Below are 18325 nucleotides of genomic sequence, written 5' to 3' on the forward strand. Positions count from 1 at the left end.
GTTTTTGTTCCTTTTTTTGTTTTTCTTTAACATTACTACCAGGTATGCCACATATATGAATGGAATTTCATGCAGGAGTGATGATTTATCACAGAAGCTTTTTTAGAATCAGTAATTTCCTTTTCCTTCCACAAAAAAAGTTTGTTATCTCATTCAAATTTTAGCCTTCTCAGTACTATTACCATTTTCCCCTTTTGCCTTTGTATATTGTTTAAAGATTCCCAGGCTTGATGAGGGGGAAAAAAGCTGACTACTGTGTTTTTTCTAATTATGGAATTCTTTCTGCACTGAGATTTCTCCTACTGCTACCTTTGAGGAAGTAAAGTGTTGTGATTTTACATCTCCAAACATGTTAGTAGCAGCTAAACAAAGAAATAATCAGAGATGAAGATGATACAAGGGCTGAATTCTGCATGATATGGTAGTGTGGTGATCCTGGCCTGGTAGATAATACATCTTCTGCCAAAGTCCTCCTAATTAAGGCTGGATTCTCTGTGGAGGAAAGGGGCTGTGCATGGTTGTTCCTCTTGAGAAGGACAGAGTGAACTCAGAACTTCCACAGACGCGAAGGGAAGGACCCTTGGAGGTTTGGTTCTGCGGGGGTCGGCAGCACATTTGTGTGGCTCAGAAGAGAGGAGGTTTGCTTGGCTGCAGGAGCACTGTGAGCAAAGTTCTGAGCACACTCAGAGGAAATCTGAGGACACTTAGGTTGCACTGAATGGACTGATGGGCCTAAGGTGGCTTAGGATTTATCCTTCAAGAGCTGAAGAGTTGAGTTAAAACGCATTTGGAACTTAAGTCTTGAAGCTGCAGATCACATTGATGTAGAGATATGAGCTCTTTCCCATCTGTAGAACATCCTGAAACTATTTTCATCTTCTTTTGGAGAGTGAAAAGACTTTTACATTCTGCTTACTCCTCTGGTGTATCACACAGCAAACAACCTTCTAGTCTTCTCTAATATGTAACTGTCATTTACCATTTTTTGTTCTAAGCACTTTTCTTTTTCTCATTTGCAGCCGTTTGGGGGGGTGTAGTTTTTTGGTTTTGTTTTGTTTGTTTGGTGGGGTTTTTTTTTGGATGTTGTTTTGTTTTGTTTTTCATTTTCCCCAAAGACTACTAAACAGTGTTTCTGGAATGGGATATGGAAATACTGGCAGCCACAAAGAAAGACAATATTTGAAAACTTCCACTGGTGAGAAACTTACCTACTTTCTTAAACATATAACTGAATGGGTTAGTCTCATCTAAAGAAGGATAGTCTCATCTATTACTTGTAAAGCAGGAGCAAAGACTGATTGCAGTTGGAAATTATTTAGAGTGGCTTTTCTTTGCCGAATTCCAAATGACTAATTTTTTATTCCTGTCAGCATATTTCTCAACAGTTCACAAAAATATTTGTGGGCTATCCTGTGTTAAAATTTATTTCTACAGAGGGCTGTGCTCCTGCTGTGAGGTACTTAGTGCTCTCAGACTCTGCTTTTCAGGAGGAGCAGGGGATGCACAGTACCTTACTGTACAGAGACTGAGACAGAAACTGTTGGTGTCATGAATGTTGGTATAGAATCCACACCAGATGGGTTCTTTCTTTAGCCCACAACTAAGTGAAAAGCCTTGGAACTGACTAGCTTCTACCAAATGCCTTTTTGATTTTAGTGTTTATATTCTGACATTAATGCTAGGATATTCTGGCACTATTAAGGCTAGTGGAAAAACTTTGAGACTTAAGAAGACTGTTATTAAGAGTAATACTTAATAATTTTCTCAGGTGCATTGTGGATATTTAAAAATCAAATCTTGTGCAATCTCTGAACCAAAATGCAATGGAAGGGCTTCAAGACAATCTTGAAGGATGTGAAGCCTCTGTTTTCCCTAACAGAGCAGAAGTGGTGCAGAGGGCTGTGTGCAGATGGGAGGCAGCAGAGGCATGGAGCTGCGTGTCCCCAGAGCTGCCTGGTGGGCTCGGGAGCACCCCCACCCCACACAATGCTAATGTATATGTTTTGTGCAGAGAGAGCAAAGAGGCTTCAGTCCCCTGACAAATGTGCTCCTGCTGTGTCACACTGTGCTACACTGTAAGGATTCCACAGGGTTAAATTTCAATGCCTAAACAATTTGTTCACAGTCTTTTCACAGTCTTTTTCTGATTCCTGACAAAGGAAATGATTGCACAAGGCAAACCTTCAAAGCGATCTGATTGTGTAGAGCACAATCTAAATCAGACCTAGCATAAATACATCTTTACATCCCTGGGCAGCTCTGGCCTAGGCCAGTGGCTGTTTGGCCTCTTGTTGCAGGATTCCTGGACGATGCCACATCCCATTAGGCTGTGGCAGTGCAAAGTCCTCTCCCACGTAGAGACCCCGGCAGTTGTTCTTTGCTGGCAGGCTGCTTCTTTGCCTTGCACAAACACCTTGTGGCTGGAGGCTTCCCTGGAGGTACATGTCTACACAAGACAGATCTAGCCCTTTACAGCAGAATTATTGCTAATTAGTATTTCACTTATGTAACTATGGCAAGAGTTGCTTTTTTCCTGTAGTGTTTCACAAGGTGTTTCTTCAGTGTTTCTATTCCATCCTCTCATTTGGTTTAAGTCATCATCTAAAACTATATTAATGTTTGTAATAGCTGCTCTGGCAGGCTTCAAGTGTGTATCATTTGTCTCAATTTCATATAATAAAATGTAGATTTGCATTTTAATTCGTTCAAATGCTGTTTTCATGCAAGTGTGTGACTGTGGTGCTAGAGAAGATGAACAACAGGCTCATTTTGCAGCTTGGCCCCTACACTGCCTTTGGATGTTTGTCTCAGCTTACCACTCAACAGTGCCTACTTTGGAGCCTAGGACATACAGGCGTTTCAAGTAAGAGTCCCTCTCACAGAGGTGGCTTATTAAGACACACAAAGATAATTAAGCCAGGGCTTTAGCAGAAATAAATGTAAGCCCTTAAATCATTTTGCCTGTTCCTTTGACTGCAGCATTGGGACTTTTCAACTCAAGTCTCTAAAGATCTTCTTTGGGGGCCTGAGCCGTGATTTCTGTCTGCATTACTACAGTTATTTTTACAACTACAGATGTAAACCAGGGCCTTGACAGAACTTGTAGATGTGTAGAACTTTTACCATATTTCATTCAGCAGATGGATTAACTGGCCTACAAAAGCTCCTTTCTTTATCTGAATGACTGGAAACCTAGAGGATTGAAAAGGGGAAATTCAAGGAGTTCAACTCTTGTGCATATAATGTGTTCTGTATGTCCAGAGGGATTTACCAAGGGATTGCTTTGTCTCATCTGGAGTGATCAAGCTGCTGGAGATCTGCATCTTAACAAACAAATGAACAAAATGTTGAAGTTGAATGGAACTGGTGGAGGAAATGAGCCTCACTTTGTGAAGTAAAGCATAAAGTTACTGTAATTAGGAAGTGGATGGAGTGTGAGTAGATCTTCAAGTGTTCTTGATTTGGTCTAGGGGGTTGTGAATTAGCCTGGCCCAAGGGGAGTTTTAAACATGGAAAGTGCCATGGGATGCTTTCAAGTTTGTTATAAATTTGAGTCCTCTGAGTTCTGAGTATGAAGGGGTGGCAGACAATCGTCTCACCATGTGAGGAATCTGTAAAAGCACACTTGCCTCAATTTCTTCCTTAATGTCTGCTTGGTTTCCAGTATCTTGATTGTTGGAATTTTAGATCTCCCTTTGTGACCAGTGGGGGAAGGAAATATAGAGTAGGACTGGATTGCAAAGCCAGTGGTTCCACTTCTCACACTGACATAGGATTGCTTTTATGGTCTTGGATAATTATTACAAATCCCTATGATTCATCATCTTCATCTGTGAAGTATCTGTTCTACCCCCTTGTTAACTTACAGAAGTGCTGGGAAAATTAAATTCATATGAGAGGTTGATGCAGCAGAACTTAAGTTCTTTATAACTAATACCATATTCAGAAAGAAATATTGTTCAAGAACCTACAAAAATTTACCTAGATTTTTAGAATTGGAGTTGAACTAACAGTCAGTGGATTTTGTGAGTTTCCTCATCTGATACAATTTAAAGGAATCACAGAGAAAGAGGAAATTATTAGATCTTGTGACTATACTAAAACTATTGATGTTATTTTTGTATAATACTTAACTGATAATATTGATGCTACTGTGCTTTATTCTGCAGCCAGCTCCGTAATTTAGCTAGTGAAAATACTAATTATGTTATTACTGCTGTACTGTATTTCTAGATACAGCACAAAAGACTGAGTTAGCAAATATGTATAAGCAATGCTAATGCATATTTTGATGATGAAAATGCCTTTTAAGCCAGGAAATGGTTTTGTGCTGCCTTTCACGAGAAGTTACTCCTGCTTGGGTTAAGCACGTTTCATGGCTGCGTCCCTGCTGCCCAGAGGTCGGATCACAAGGCTCTGAGTGCTCAGTGAGGTGCTGAGGGACTGGGAGCTGCTGTCCGTAGCAGAAACCGGTTGTGTTCACTCTCATGCATCAGCAAGCCATGGAGAGGAACAATGCAAGGCTACTAATGTCACCTGTTTAGCCCATTTCTACAGAGATTTTGAAGGCTTGCTTTTTCTTCATAAATATATGCTTGTTCCAACTTCCAAATTGAGTTAAATTATATGTACTCAGATTAACATTAGCTCTTCTGTATTTTATTCCTTTTGTAACAAAAATTAAATTTCAAAGGGTGGGAAAAGTGTTTTAATATATTTCTTTAAAACAAAGCTTTTGATTTCTTGTTTGTGTCAATTTAGCAGCAGAACTCTTCATAATCTTATGACGAGATCTGTGCCCTTTGCTCTCAAGGAAAGTTTTGTCTTCGCTGATGCAGGCTAGTGATGTGTTTTATCCCTGTTGTTCTATTTATAATTAGGTCTGATGCCCTCTGAACACGTTCACCTTTCAGTATTAGGTCAGTGTTAAAGCCATTATCAACCTAAAAGGTTGGATTGCTATCAGGATCCAGCCTTTGTTGCCCCACAGTGCTATAAATTATATTACAATCTATTGTTAAAAATTAATAATATGCAACATAGAGGTCTGATGGAATCATGTTAATGAGAACACTGAAGCTTCATTGACTTGCAATATCATTAGAGCTCTGAGACAGGTTTATAGCCTTGTGCAAACTATATTTGTGTTGGTTCAGACACAGTATTTATTTGGTCACACCCAGCCAAATGTTTCCTTACTAAATTAAAATAAATACTGGTTAGTTCAATGAACTACAAAGATATATAGTGTAATTTCAGGTTCTCAAGTCACAGAAAATAAGCCCCAGCAATGGAAATCTGCAGAGAATCAAAAATGATGGATATACTAGAGTGAATATGAACAAAGAGGGAAGGGAGTTCACTGGGTTAGGTGCAGTTAATATTTTGTGACTCAAGTAATGTGTAAAATTTGGAAATAACAGCTCCCATTTGCAGTCTGCCCTGGTCTTTTTGTAACTCCTCCCTGTATATACATATGTACACACTTGTAAGCATAGTCAACCAAAATGTAATCAAAATTACATCTGTCTGCTTTCACAAGACTTGCCTCTGTAAAGCATCTTTAGGGGCTGGCCAGCAGCTCCTGTGCTCACTAATGCCAGCTTTATGGTACTGATTTCCATCCAGGCCAGCAGCATACATCTGATTTTCATTGCAGTGAGAATCAGGCACTAGGTACTCATCACCTGTGCTCCAAACAGCTCTGCTTTTTACTGGAAGCAAAGCAGAAGCAAGAAAATTACTTCCCTGCTTTCTTCTCCAGCAGTGCTTCAAATGAGGGAATGGTAGGAAAATCTTTCTAGCATTGGGGAATGGCTCATGCTCTGTGTTGGAAACATAACCTGCAGCCATGCAGAGCATGAGATAGAAAGGGAGGTTTGAAAAATCAGTAACATGCTGGTGATGCAGCCCTCACCTGCTTTGGGAAATGGATGTTAAGGAAGCTTCAAGTTCCCCATCTCCTTTCATGGCTAACACATCCTTGCTGTAGTGTCCCCAAGTTTGGTCATGGGGCTCTGCCTCCAGTCTGGGGCAGGCAATTGCATCAGTGACACCGTGGCAGTGCTGCTCAGGCCAGCCAAGCATTGGATCGTGAGTCATACAGACATTTTTATTTTATGGAAATGGAAAGAGGGATAATTTAAGCGATTTATAAGCAGTTTAACAATATGAAACTTCCTTGCTTTCAGTCACTCCAGAGCAAACCCTATACCAGCTTATCTATGAAGACTACGAGGTCTTGGAGCACACAAGAGACAGGGAAATTTGGCAGTGGGAGGCTGAAGAAGATTCAAGGAGAGTGGGCCTTGTGCTGGTGCTGCTTGTATGCTGTCACATCTAGGGGGTGGAACTGAAATTGCTCCACCAGAATTGCATGTGTCAAGACCCACCCTTCCTTGGAGAGAGGTACCACACCCAGAGCATATGCCTACAGGGTTGAGACCCTATGGATTCCTCTCCCTGCCTCCATCCCATGTCCACTTGGCATCAGTGCATCAACCTTACCTAGCTGGCTCTGGCACAATGAGGACTTGCAGCTCCTCAGGATGTCCCAGGGGGGATGTTCATAATGCTTTGAAGTTGAAATCTGCTATGAGTGCTACATGCTGTTACCGTTCATCAGTGCCATCAATGTGTAGCTGACTATAACTCATTTCCCTGTGATAATTCCCTTGGTTAAACTGAAGAAAATGAACTGTTTTGATGACAATGTTTTAAGAAGCTGCCATTTCAGAAGCTATAGCTATGTCTGTGATGTATCACCCTGACTGACAGCAAGAGCAGAAACTTGGCTTTCCCTCTAAGTGTGGAGCTCCAGTTTGGACCACCTCTCGTTATTTTTGTATTTTTTTAAAATCAGACATGACCAACTAGTAATAAAATCTGTTAAATTTTTTGCCATGGACTCGAATTATCATGAGGTCATGAATCACTACTTAAGGCCTAGCCCTCCCCCTCCTAAGTGTTTTTTAAATCCAGATTTGTGTTTGTTCTAATGTAGTCATGCAGTGTGAATGTTTGGTAAAATTGCCATTTAATCTACAATAGAAGACTGCTTTAGCAGCTGTTTTATAGCAGTTTAACTACTCTGACCTAAATGACTGTTCTTAAGAGATTTAAAAGTAATTGAAAATGTAAAAAAGTCCAAGACCATATTTTTTTTTTTTGAAACATCTTTCAAATGTCTTATAAACAACTTGAATTCCTCTGCAGAATTCAGATTAGAGAGGAAATAATGTCCGTTTACTGGGAATTGTTCTCTGACCACCTGAGAAAAATGAGTTTTTCATCCCCTTGAACATCATCTGGAACTATAATAAAACATGCTCTCAGCTGGATTCCTTCTGTGTGAAAATAGACAGAGCTACATCATTGCACACCTAAAGGAAGCACACAGAAATATAAAAGCAATCTAAAATCTGGATTTTTTTTTTCTTCTTCTCTGAGGCCACAAGTAATTTTCTGTAATCTCAATGAATATTATTTGAATCTTGAAAGAAGGATATACCTCTTCCTTCCCCTCAATGTGAGCAGTCCAAATGAACAGAGCTAGACATATTTTATACAGTGTTAAGTCACCTGTCAGGATCATAGTGTGAAAACCCTTAAGCAATAGCTATTGAAGGAGCTGCAAAAATCCACAAAACTAAAAGTAAGTCTTGAAAATCCACAAGTAAGTTAATAAAACTTCAGCTGAATGTTCATTCCAATCTGTAGCAGATGAATGAAATGTGGTGCTAGTGGTGTTGGAATCCTGTGGTGATAAACACATGAAGAATAGATAAAAGATGGTTGTTAGTTAGCTAATGGTGCAGACAGGCCATCCTACTTCTCTGGGGAGATGGTCCTGAAAACCCTCAGCCAGGCAAAGGCTTTTGTTGATCTGAGGGTGACTGTGCACTGAGGGAACGTTCTGGGCTGGGGCATATGGCAGTCAGATGACGGTGGTGCAGCTCCCATGATGTGCTCTGGACTGGTGGGATGGTTGGATCTCTGTGACTTCACAGAGTAATGAAAAAAAACTTCACGGTGTAATTTGAAGCTGTTCTGCAGGGAAACTGTAGGCAGCAAGGACAATTTCTAAGCCTGATACAAATTCCATCCTGTTTAACTGCCACCAGTTCTACTGCTGCAGATGAGCAAACCAAGTACAAAACAAAGCAATGGAGGGAACTGATCTGGCTTCATACTGCAATTGAAAAACTCTCCATTAGAAGAGCATTTGCCATAGCCCCAAAAGCACAGAACTCAGATCTTTGCTGTCGTCTGTTGCTGCTGTGTCCTAAGTGGGCAGCTGGTCCATCCCTTCCCTTTCTCCTACTGAGCAAAATAGTGGTTCAGTCACTGTCTTCTGGATTTCCTTCACCTCTATTTTTTCCTCTTTCGTTTCTTTAACTGACATTCAGGGATGCACATATCTCCTACATGGTTTTTTTTCTGTGGGACAAATGCAGGAATCTCAACTTTAGCTCACTCCAATATTTTCCCAGTCCTCATGTACTCCCTCTGTTCTTTGCTTCCAAGTCATGATGCACTTAAATAATTTGTCCCGTTTTTGTTTATTTGGCTAACTACTTTTCACATCTCCTTCAGCCCTTCTGAATTACCATTCCACACATTGCTTGTCATAGTTCACACCCCTTTTGTTTGACTTTGCTTTATCCAAAGCTAGTCAGAGTGTTGGCAGAATTGTTACAGCATCTCACAAACAGCTGTTTTTTACTGTGATAATAGACTAATGTATGCTCCAGAGCGAACACACAGCCTGCATATTAAATACTTACAGTGTTGTGACAAGCACAAACAAGTTTTTAAATACTTAAAAAAAAAATTAAGATGGAGATTCAAAATTGGAAATAATTGGAAAGAAACAATACCAAACCAAGCATGCCTGAGATGAGACACTCAGTATCAGCTGTCAGGTAAATCTGAAAGAAGATCTCTTGCAGTAAAAAACGTTGAGAGAAAACACCATGGGCCCCATGATGTCCTGTGCCTAGGCAATGCAACATGTGGATGCCTGCACAGTTTCTGCTGGATTGTATTTGTGTAAAGGGATCACAGAGCAAGCGCAAGTCTACTTACTCAGCAAGAGAGGATGTTCCTATTATACAGAATTGATTTATTTCTTCAAATAAACTTTTATCAGACAACTACGTCATGGTCACACTGAGAGGATATTTTAATGACTGCTTTAGTTTAAAGCTGTGAGGAGTACACTGCTGCTTTCATCCTTCTCTCTCCTCTCTGTATCTTTCCTCCACCTTTCCGTTACTTTCCCCCATTAATGTTCGATGCACGCTCTAAGGTATGTCTGTCGGTGGGTATTACTTTCACCAGCCTTTCCTTGCAGTAGTGTGTCTATAAATGGCAGACAGCATCATTCCTAATTACATGTTGCCCCCAGATGCTCCAAGGGTGATGCTGATGGATTGCTGTGTGGGTGGTGTTGAAGGGGCTGGGGGAGGGGAGCTGGGATGCAGCTCCTCTAAGTGGTAGCAGAAATCTCTCTTCGGGCTGGGCTTGTCAGTCCTCCCTCGGTAAAGCCGTCTCAAGAATCTCCGAGATCGTGGAACTGGGCATTGGAAAAGGGGACGCAATGCAGGGAAGGCTTCCGAGTACAGCCCAAACAACCGGGGAAGACGGAGGAACTGGGAGAGACAGAGAACTCACTCTTTACATATCCGTGCAGGAGGCACGCAGCACGGAGGGCTGGCAGAGTGCACAAGCTGCTACATCCCGCTCCCCTGATGTCGTTTTGCCAGCCCCGAGTTCCGCGCCGGGCGCGGAGCTCAGCGCGCAGCCGGAGCGCGGCTGCCCCGCGGCTCGGCTCCTTTCCTTAGAGGCGTTCCGGACACCAGGCGCCTGCTGCGTGGGGTCAGAGATCACTGGCGTGGTAGAAGGCAGACTGGGCTCTGGAATTGAATCAGGCCGAGTTTGGGTGCCAAGAGTGTGGCTTATGGAACTGGTAGAGGGGCTGACTCGCTCCAGCTCCGCGGCCGGGCTGTGAGCAGCAGGCAGAGCTCGGCAGCCTCTGCCCACGAAAAGCACCGCCCTCCCCGGCCCAGCGACGGGCATTCCTGCACCGGCAGGCTGGAGAGGAAAAATGGGCTGGTGAGTCATCCTGGACATTAAAAATATCTCACCAAACCCCCGAGAAATCCAGAGAACGGTGAGGAGGGATCTCCAGTCAAGTGTTTGTCGGTTTTGAACAGACCTTTACTCTGCAAGGTCTGATAATAGGGAAGGAGGAAGTGGGAGAATGCACGTGTGCAAAGCACAGCTGCAGATCTGTTTCCTTCTCTAACTGTTCTGTGGTCCTTGAAGGGTTTATATTTAGTGTGCCTGGCAGGTCAGCCTGCCAGCTGGGCAGCTACTAGGAAGACATGGACGGAATAGGCAGTACTGGCTTTGGGGACTGCAGCAACTGGACTGCATGGGTTTTTACATCTCAGCCTTAGTGCCAGGCTGGGAATTTGCTCCATCACAATGTGCACTGAAACTGGGAAGTGTCTAGGAATGGTGTGCAGAAGCACATTTAAGAATGTAAGACATCACTGCTGCATCAGATCAGTGATCCATCCAGCCCTGAGTCTGGCAGTGCTGCCGACAGAGAGCAGGTGAGCCTGTCCTCTCTGCACTCCCCCAGCACCCCCAGTGGCTAGGTTTGGATGTTAGAGGCTCATCACTGCCTAAGCCTTCCTAGTGTCTGCTTATAGAGCCATTGCCAACTCATTCAATGTTGTGAAGTCCTTCTAGAGTTACTTGCCCGAAAGAACTTCGTGACATACAAACTTAAGGACTTGTACACTCCCTGTTCAGGTACTCACTGAAAATGTCGAGTAAAGCCAGTCCCACCATCAATCCCACAATGTGGAGATCTTGTTCATGCTTATTTTCCACCCTGAACAGTGGCTTTTGAGCCTCATATTTTGCTTCATGTCCCGCCTCCAATTTTCTATCTATAAAGAGTCTTCCCATCATGTGATGAGTTAGTTTCTCTGGTATGATTACTTTGTTATAGAACCTAATCAAAAGGTTTTTCAGAATTGGACAGTTCTGTGTCTGCTGCACCCACTCTATCTTTTCTGGTGCACTCTGAGGGCTGTGGTGGGTTGGTGAGTCAGGGTTTCTCTCTGCAGAAGCCACACTGCCTTGTTCCCAAGAGACCATGTTTATCCTTGTCTACAATGACTTTATTTTTTCAGACTCTACTGCCATTAGTAAGGATGGATGGCAAACTTCCTGGTCTGCAATTCCCAGGGCCCCTTCTGAAGTCCTTTTATTGGCTGTGAGTTGCAGTGGCAGGTTGCCAGCCCACTGACAGCCTGGGCTGCCCTCCCCATCCCGTGCAGCCTGAGACAGGGGTGTGGATGAATGGTAGTCAGGGACAAAGTGGAGCTCTACGCAGGAGTGGAAACCACCATCCAGAGAAGTGTCAGTAACTAATTTATTTTAACTTCAAAACATGTTTGCTGAACTTCTGAAGGGAGTACTTAGGTGCCAGTTATTTCTCCCCCTATTCCCTCCAGAGGGACAAGGCATTTTACCTGGCTCCTCATACAATGGTCAGTGAAATACAGAGATGTGTAGAGATTAGGTGGAACACAACTTCTGTCTTGGGTCTCACAATCCCAGTTGATATATAATTGGTACCTGGTGGGATATTCTCTACAGTGTGATGGAAATATCTGCATTTTCAGTGTATTGGAGTGAAGAGGGGCGAGACTATGCTTTCAAATCATCTAGATCGGGATTTTAACAGAAGGCATGAGCACAAAACGGAGTAACATAGCTAAATACAAACCCTTTGGGCTACAGAAACACCACAATGAAAAGTTTTTAATACTTGAGTATTAAAGCAGGTGTCTTATATGACACCTAATGAGGGACAAATGCTGCTACAGAGCCTCAGAGGATCCAGCTTGTAAAAGAGTCTGTAAGGTAGCAATGCACTTTTGGCAGGTAATGCTCTTTACTGATCATCACCAAACCGGGAAGAAATGAAAATACAAAAGCAAAAAAGAAAGAGCAAACAGTAAATAAAACCACAAGAGGCAGAAGTTAAATGTCAATTTTTTATTGTCCTTGATGAGACTGCCAAGGAGTTTTGTTCTGGAAAGAGAAAGTGCCACAGCAGGATGGGAATGCTTGCACTGGATGGGTTGTCATATCTGTCATCATTATAAACATGGACAGATGATGATGATCTCTCCATTCTGTTTGTAGTTTTTCTTAGTCTCCAGAGATGCTCATCCAGCTGTTTTCACCAGCAAATTTATTCAGCTAATTTGTCCACTTTCCTTTCTTCTTTTCTTACAGTGCTTCTTTCCTCCATCAAGCTGGTAACGTCTTCTCTGTGCTCACTGCTGCTTTAAGCCCTTCCTGTTCCTGGAAACACTGAGTGCTTTCCAGTGCCTGGAGGTGTGTTAGTCTTCCTCCTTCACTGATTTTTCTGCACAGTGTGGCATCCCACACTGCTTGAAGAGGGGGCAAGGTGGGAGAAGAGAAACAGGCAGTGGCTGGGGCTCTTTAAGCGGGTCACTTCTCATAGATACAGGTTCCTTCCTCTCCTCTTGCACACACATCCCTCGGGTACTGACCCCACGTTTATTTTCTAGCCTGCAGCAGCAGTGTGTCTAAACCCAGGCAGCTGACAGCACAGCTTGAGAGTTCAACTACTGTTGTAAGATTTTGAAGACAAGCAGGTTTTACAAGGCTGCAGCTTAAAGGAAAGTGTTTCTAGAAGCCAGTTCCTCTCCAGAGTTTTCAGAGAAGATGTGTATGATCACTGATACTTTCCAGTCTTGGTTTTCGGTAAGTGAGGTGAAGAAAGGCTCTCTAGGTATGTTTCTTCTTATTTTCTTTCCCCCAAATGATAACTAGGATATAAGAATCCTTCCTAGTTATGTAGCTGTCCTCACCGTGAGCTTGTCACAGCCTGTGTCTGAGGAGGACTACTTTGAATGAGATTTATGTGCATTTGGTATAATTTGAAACAGACTGAAACTTAATTTCAGGGCATTTCATGACATGCAGAGCCTTAAAATTATGATGGAAGTCATCTGGGGACCTGCATTGGCAGTGTACAGCCCTTCTCACTGGAGTTGTTCCTACCTGCTTACCACAGCCTGCAAAACAAACAGCCACCCATGCACTCACAGTGCAGAGAAAATGCCACGGTGATGGATGATGTCCAGGTGTGACCTTTCACCTGTTACGGTAGCCAAAAATCTTTGTGGGAAGAATGCATGATGGAAAAGTGTAGGATAATAAAATAAAAAAGATCAGTCAGGTGTAGAATTCTGTTGTTAAAAAAAGTATTAACTATTTTTGAAATACCCAAGCATCTGACAGGCCAGGCCACACCTGAAAGGGTGACTGGTAAAGCCCGGGCTGGTTGAAGCAGTTCAGTCCAAAGGGCAACTACTGCTGGCAGGGACAGAGCATATCTTCAATGAGCTGCTACAATGGATGCAAGAAACTGAGCACACAGTCTATTATCAAATGCATGGTGGAAACTTGACATTTCAGCAATGTAATGTGCTTGGTTTTCCAGTAGAATGAGACTAATATGCTCCTTTTCTGTGCTTGATGCAGCATCATTCACATCTGAGCAAAATAAATGGGGAAGAAGAGAATTTTGGTATCTATTCTAGGCATTGCTAATTTCAGTGCCACTAAGGATAGGGATTTTCCCCTCCCCTTTTTTTTCTTTTTTTTTACAAAGAAAATATAACAAAGCACAAGAATCTTAGAATAAAAATAATTTTGAAGGGTAACATCTCTGCTGGTTCTTTGATACTGGCACCTTGATAGCTGCAGTACATCCCTTATGTTGTCTGGAATGAAAACCAGCCATCAAACTCTGACACAGAAGAGTTATGAAGTCTTGCTAGCTTCTCTGAACCCCCAAAGCAAAACAATGTTTTTGTAGCTGAAATAAATAGAGAAACACCATGAATGAAACCTTCTTAATTCAGTGCCACTAATACAGAAGATTACATCTCTAGTCTGTGTGCAAGAGGTTTTGAATCCCAATTTTTGAATCAGTCACCTGTCTCTCTTTTGCAGCTCCTCCTTCTACCATTGTGGCAGTTCACAATAAAACAGATCTGTGTATCGAAGGAAAACAGTGGAGAAAGGCTTGCGCTTGGCCTGGCTTCTTTGAAATGCATGCAGACATATTTATTTCCCCTATGATACAGCTCCTATTATGTGCTTTGCATCTTTAAATGTGTGAAGCATCATGCCTGCCTGGCAGGACCCTGAGAGTCAAACAGAAGAGAGACAGGCTTTGTTTTCTCTCTCACAGAGATTTTGATTTTGGTCTTTCTTTACCATTATGTTGGCTTGTTGAGAGAGTTAGTAAAAAACCCTATCATGTTTTCCCAGTTTCTTTACATTTTCTGTGCACAAAGAGCAAAATGCACATTTTTCCCCTGCACAGGGAAATGCTAGGAAAAGAAAATGTGCAAACCTCATTGCAAGGAGTAGTGTCTCCTCCTCTGCAGAGCCTTCTCACAGCAGACAGGCAGGCTGCACGCTCACATTGGAAACTGCAAAACAAAGAAGAGAAACTCACAGGCACACATTCTGGAGTGCCTAAGGACTGTTTCTGTTCCTGCCAACCTGCTCCCAGCCCGGACAATAATGAAGGCATGCTGGTGTGGGAGGCCCCATACATGTCATCACGTTTTGCAGATGGAGCATTTGCCATTGCAGTTTCAGATCCTTCCATTTTTCTGCCCGGTTCATCCATATTCTAGAGTACAAGAAAGTAAGAATACTGTGGAAGTAAATCTTCACCTGTGGTAGATTTACTAGTTGAACTGGTTAAGCACTGGTCTGATTTTGTAAGTTGTTCCACATGAGCAAGCAGAGGGGCTGCAGCCAGCAGGGAGCAAGGCTTGACTGCATCTGGTGGGGGTGGCTTTCCTGCAGGGTGACAAGTTTGAACCCAGAGTTTTTCAAGAATAAGCTTCCTTCTCCCCATTCCTGTATGGGCTTCAGAAGCTGCATGGTGGCTGTTTTCAGAGAGGAGGTGAGTCTAAAGCAAGCCAAACTGAGTGAAGCCACATTAGCATTAGGGTTTGTTTGTATGGTCAGAGGATTAACCATGCTGTCAGTCCTGATGAGTTCATGAAGAAGTTGTGGCAATTTGTGGGGAGGCCTCCAGGCTTTTGCATGAGGTGTGGACTGACTGTGGTTGGAGCTGCATTCTTTCTTCCCCCTGTATGAGTGACCTCCTTGGAAAATAAACCCCAGGACTTATGTCAGAGGAGTGTTCTGCATGCATTGAATAGTGACACGGCTGTGGTGTGTGTAGCTGTGTGTGTACATGGAATAGCAGTGCTCATACCAACATTCTCCCTCAAGAATCCTGCTGCGGGAGGACAGTTATAAATAACTCTTTGGCCACTATAATTGTTCTGCCAGTGCAGGCTGCCAGAGAAATACATTGACTCAGCACATGCCTGAACAAGGTCCTCTCCCAGGCAGCACCTCCCTGCAAACGTCCCTGCAAAGTCCTGTAGGTGCCTGGTGGGGCAGTGAGCCCCATCTGGCTGCTGCTGCAAGCTGCCATGACCCAGTGCTGAATCAAATTAATGTTTGTAAAACATACTGAAGACAAAAAAAAAAAAAAAAAAAAAAAAAACAAAACAAAACAAAAAAGCACTGCTTAGGCACTAGTTGATGTTATTTCAGTGCCCCCCGTAACAATTCTGTTGTTGCAGGAACTGCAGGTGCCTTTCCCTGCAGTGGTATCTCTGGGTGTTCTCAGACAGTGGAAAAATGAACGTTCTTCTGCCGCTCTCAATGGTCTTTACCGAGCCAAGTAAGATGGCCTGGCATGTGTTCACTGACAAGAGGAACAAAATTGTCCCTTGTGCTAGCGTTCTTAACATCTACTGCTGCAATGGCTTTTATGCCTCTTCTGGCTGCTACAGGCTCACCAAAGACAGCTCCCTGACCCTGTACCAAGGCTACAGTTAAATTTTCTTGCTGTTTTCCCTGAAACCATAGGAATTCTTTTTGATAATTACATGGGAGACTCTTTTTCTTATTTTAAAAATTACTTTCAAAATAGTAATTAGGAAGCAGTCATTGTTCATTTTTCAAAGCAGGTTCTACATGGAGTAAAGAACCTAGGGATGTGATTAACTTTTTATCACTTGGAGTACCAAGTCCATATGTAATTTTCCTGGGAAAATAATTCCTCTGTTATACAGGCCGTTTTTGCTATACATTTCAGGCATGTTTTACCAGTGTAATTTGAAATTATTCAGAAGAAATCCCCGTCTTTTTTAATCAATTCTCCATTTTTTATTCTGCTAATCCAGCTTTTTTATTAATGTCTAAAAGTAATTGCAAACTCTAACTTTCCAAGAACCTATTTGAGTGTACACAGCGTGTTCCCTTGATTGCATGTCTCCATTTAAACCAGTACAATTACTTGGAGGTACACAGGTCTACTAGTGTGTTACATTTACTTTGCTGTATCTCTTTCCTGAAATGGTGATGCATCATACCTCTATGTGAGTAAAATCGCATGTGCAGTAAATGTTTTACCAGTATAACTACTTTGGTAAAATAAAATCATACCCAGTCTAATTACAATGAAAATACCCAGGGTGCTGACCAAGACTCACCTGTTAATTCTTTATTACAGTACATTTCCAGCTGCAACAGAATTTAAATACCATATTTTCTCTTGTGGGTTATTTTAATTTTTCCCCGTAATGTCACGGATTTATTATTTCTGAATGCAATTACACCATCAGTTACAATGGGAACATTTTTATCTTTGCCCTGCGTCCCATAGAGACAAACTTTGAGAAGTCAAACTGTAAGCTTTCAAAAATGAGCTTATCTATGAGGTTAAACAAGGTGTGGCAAGCCTGACATGGGGCTCCTGCATCAAGAAAATGTTATTTTTCTAGCCCCTTGTAGTGGTCCTCATTCTGCAATATGAAAATAGTTTTATAGATGTGTATTTATGCATTTTTAGCACTGTCATATACTGTGTTTTCAATGGAGATGTTATATTTAGAAGTTTCTCAAAATGTGGAGCATGTGTTAAGTTTTTTTTGCGTAATCCATCAAGACTAATTTGATTTGAGACCGGTGCCTTTTTTTCCCCCCATCTGTTTGGAAAAGTGCAGTTGTAGAGACATCAGTCATGTAACACTTTCTATAAAACAGCTTTACTGACAGTTGGGAGTTGTCAGTAACCATGTGGATTTCAAGCTCTCAGTCTGGCTACGATGAGAAAAACCCTCTGACACATAATTTCCACAGAGCCACAGATTTTGAGGCTGGAAAGACCCAGAGTGCTCATCTAGCTGACCTCCCACCTAGACAACCCAGAGGTAAGTCATATTTCAAGCCTAATAGCTGCAGTAAACACCAGCTTTTGGGACAAATATACACTCAATTTAACAGCATTTACTCACCAATCACCACTGATTTTATTTTGTATCTATGTTTTGTACATAACTGTGGCTTGTTTCCTGTTTCAGTTGATCTAGTTTCAACTTCCAACCTTTGGGAAAGCTTTAAGAGATTCTGAATCTGTGTTCCGTGTCTAAATATGTGGAAACCAAACTCTGTATTGGATGAGGGTAGAACAGGCAGATGCCCCAGGAAAGCAAATTCCTGGAAGCAGGAGAAGAGTTCTGCAGAGGTAAAACCATGTCCCAACTGCCCATGCCCACAGTCCACTGAGTTTGCTACCCAGTGCTGGGGCAGAGGCAGGAGCAGGGTCTTGCAGGGCATGGCACAGGCTTGGTGGGCTTGACATGGGCTTGCAGGGCTCTGTCTTTGTGTAGGAGATGGAGGAAAACACATCGAAGTGCCCATAAAAGCTCTTTTATTTTCAACTAAGAAACAGCAAAAGTTAGTTTTGCCCCTGTGTCATTGAGAAATGTGGGATTGTCTCTTCAGAACAGGGCAGCATTCTCCACTGTGTTCACCTTTGCGAACATACCATACTGAAATGTTTCCACCTCTCAGTGTAAGACGTTTTGTAGCCTCTAGGACTCTTTCCTGTTCATTTGTGTCCCACTCAGGAAGTGGACTGAACAGAACAGCCCATGAAGGCCGATGTCAGAACTGACATGACTTCCTGCATCATACTTGGCCTATATCCATGTCTTTTCCCTAACCTCGGCTCATCAGCATGGGCTCTCTTCTGCTGTGAGTCTTTCATCCTTCTATGTGTTTGAGCTTGCTTTTGGCTACGTTGGAAAGATTATGGTTTGCCCATGCAAATGATCAAGCTGACTATTTGGGTTACAATCTTTCCTCCTTGTTGCATAAT

At 42.5% G+C, this 18325-nt stretch overlaps 1 long non-coding RNA gene across 1 annotated transcript; it reads left to right on the top strand.

Annotated features, from left to right (window-relative positions):
- The first annotated feature begins 10812 nt into the window (after nt 1-10812).
- LOC137487148 (uncharacterized) lies at nt 10813-13723 on the top strand. The gene is made up of 2 exons (XR_011005836.1): nt 10813-12426; nt 12624-13723. It is a non-coding gene; the product is annotated as an uncharacterized lncRNA (long non-coding RNA).
- The last annotated feature ends 4602 nt before the right edge of the window (nt 13724-18325 follow it).

Source organism: Anomalospiza imberbis, chromosome 1, assembly GCF_031753505.1.
Source record: "Anomalospiza imberbis isolate Cuckoo-Finch-1a 21T00152 chromosome 1, ASM3175350v1, whole genome shotgun sequence".
Taxonomy (NCBI): domain Eukaryota; kingdom Metazoa; phylum Chordata; class Aves; order Passeriformes; family Viduidae; genus Anomalospiza; species Anomalospiza imberbis.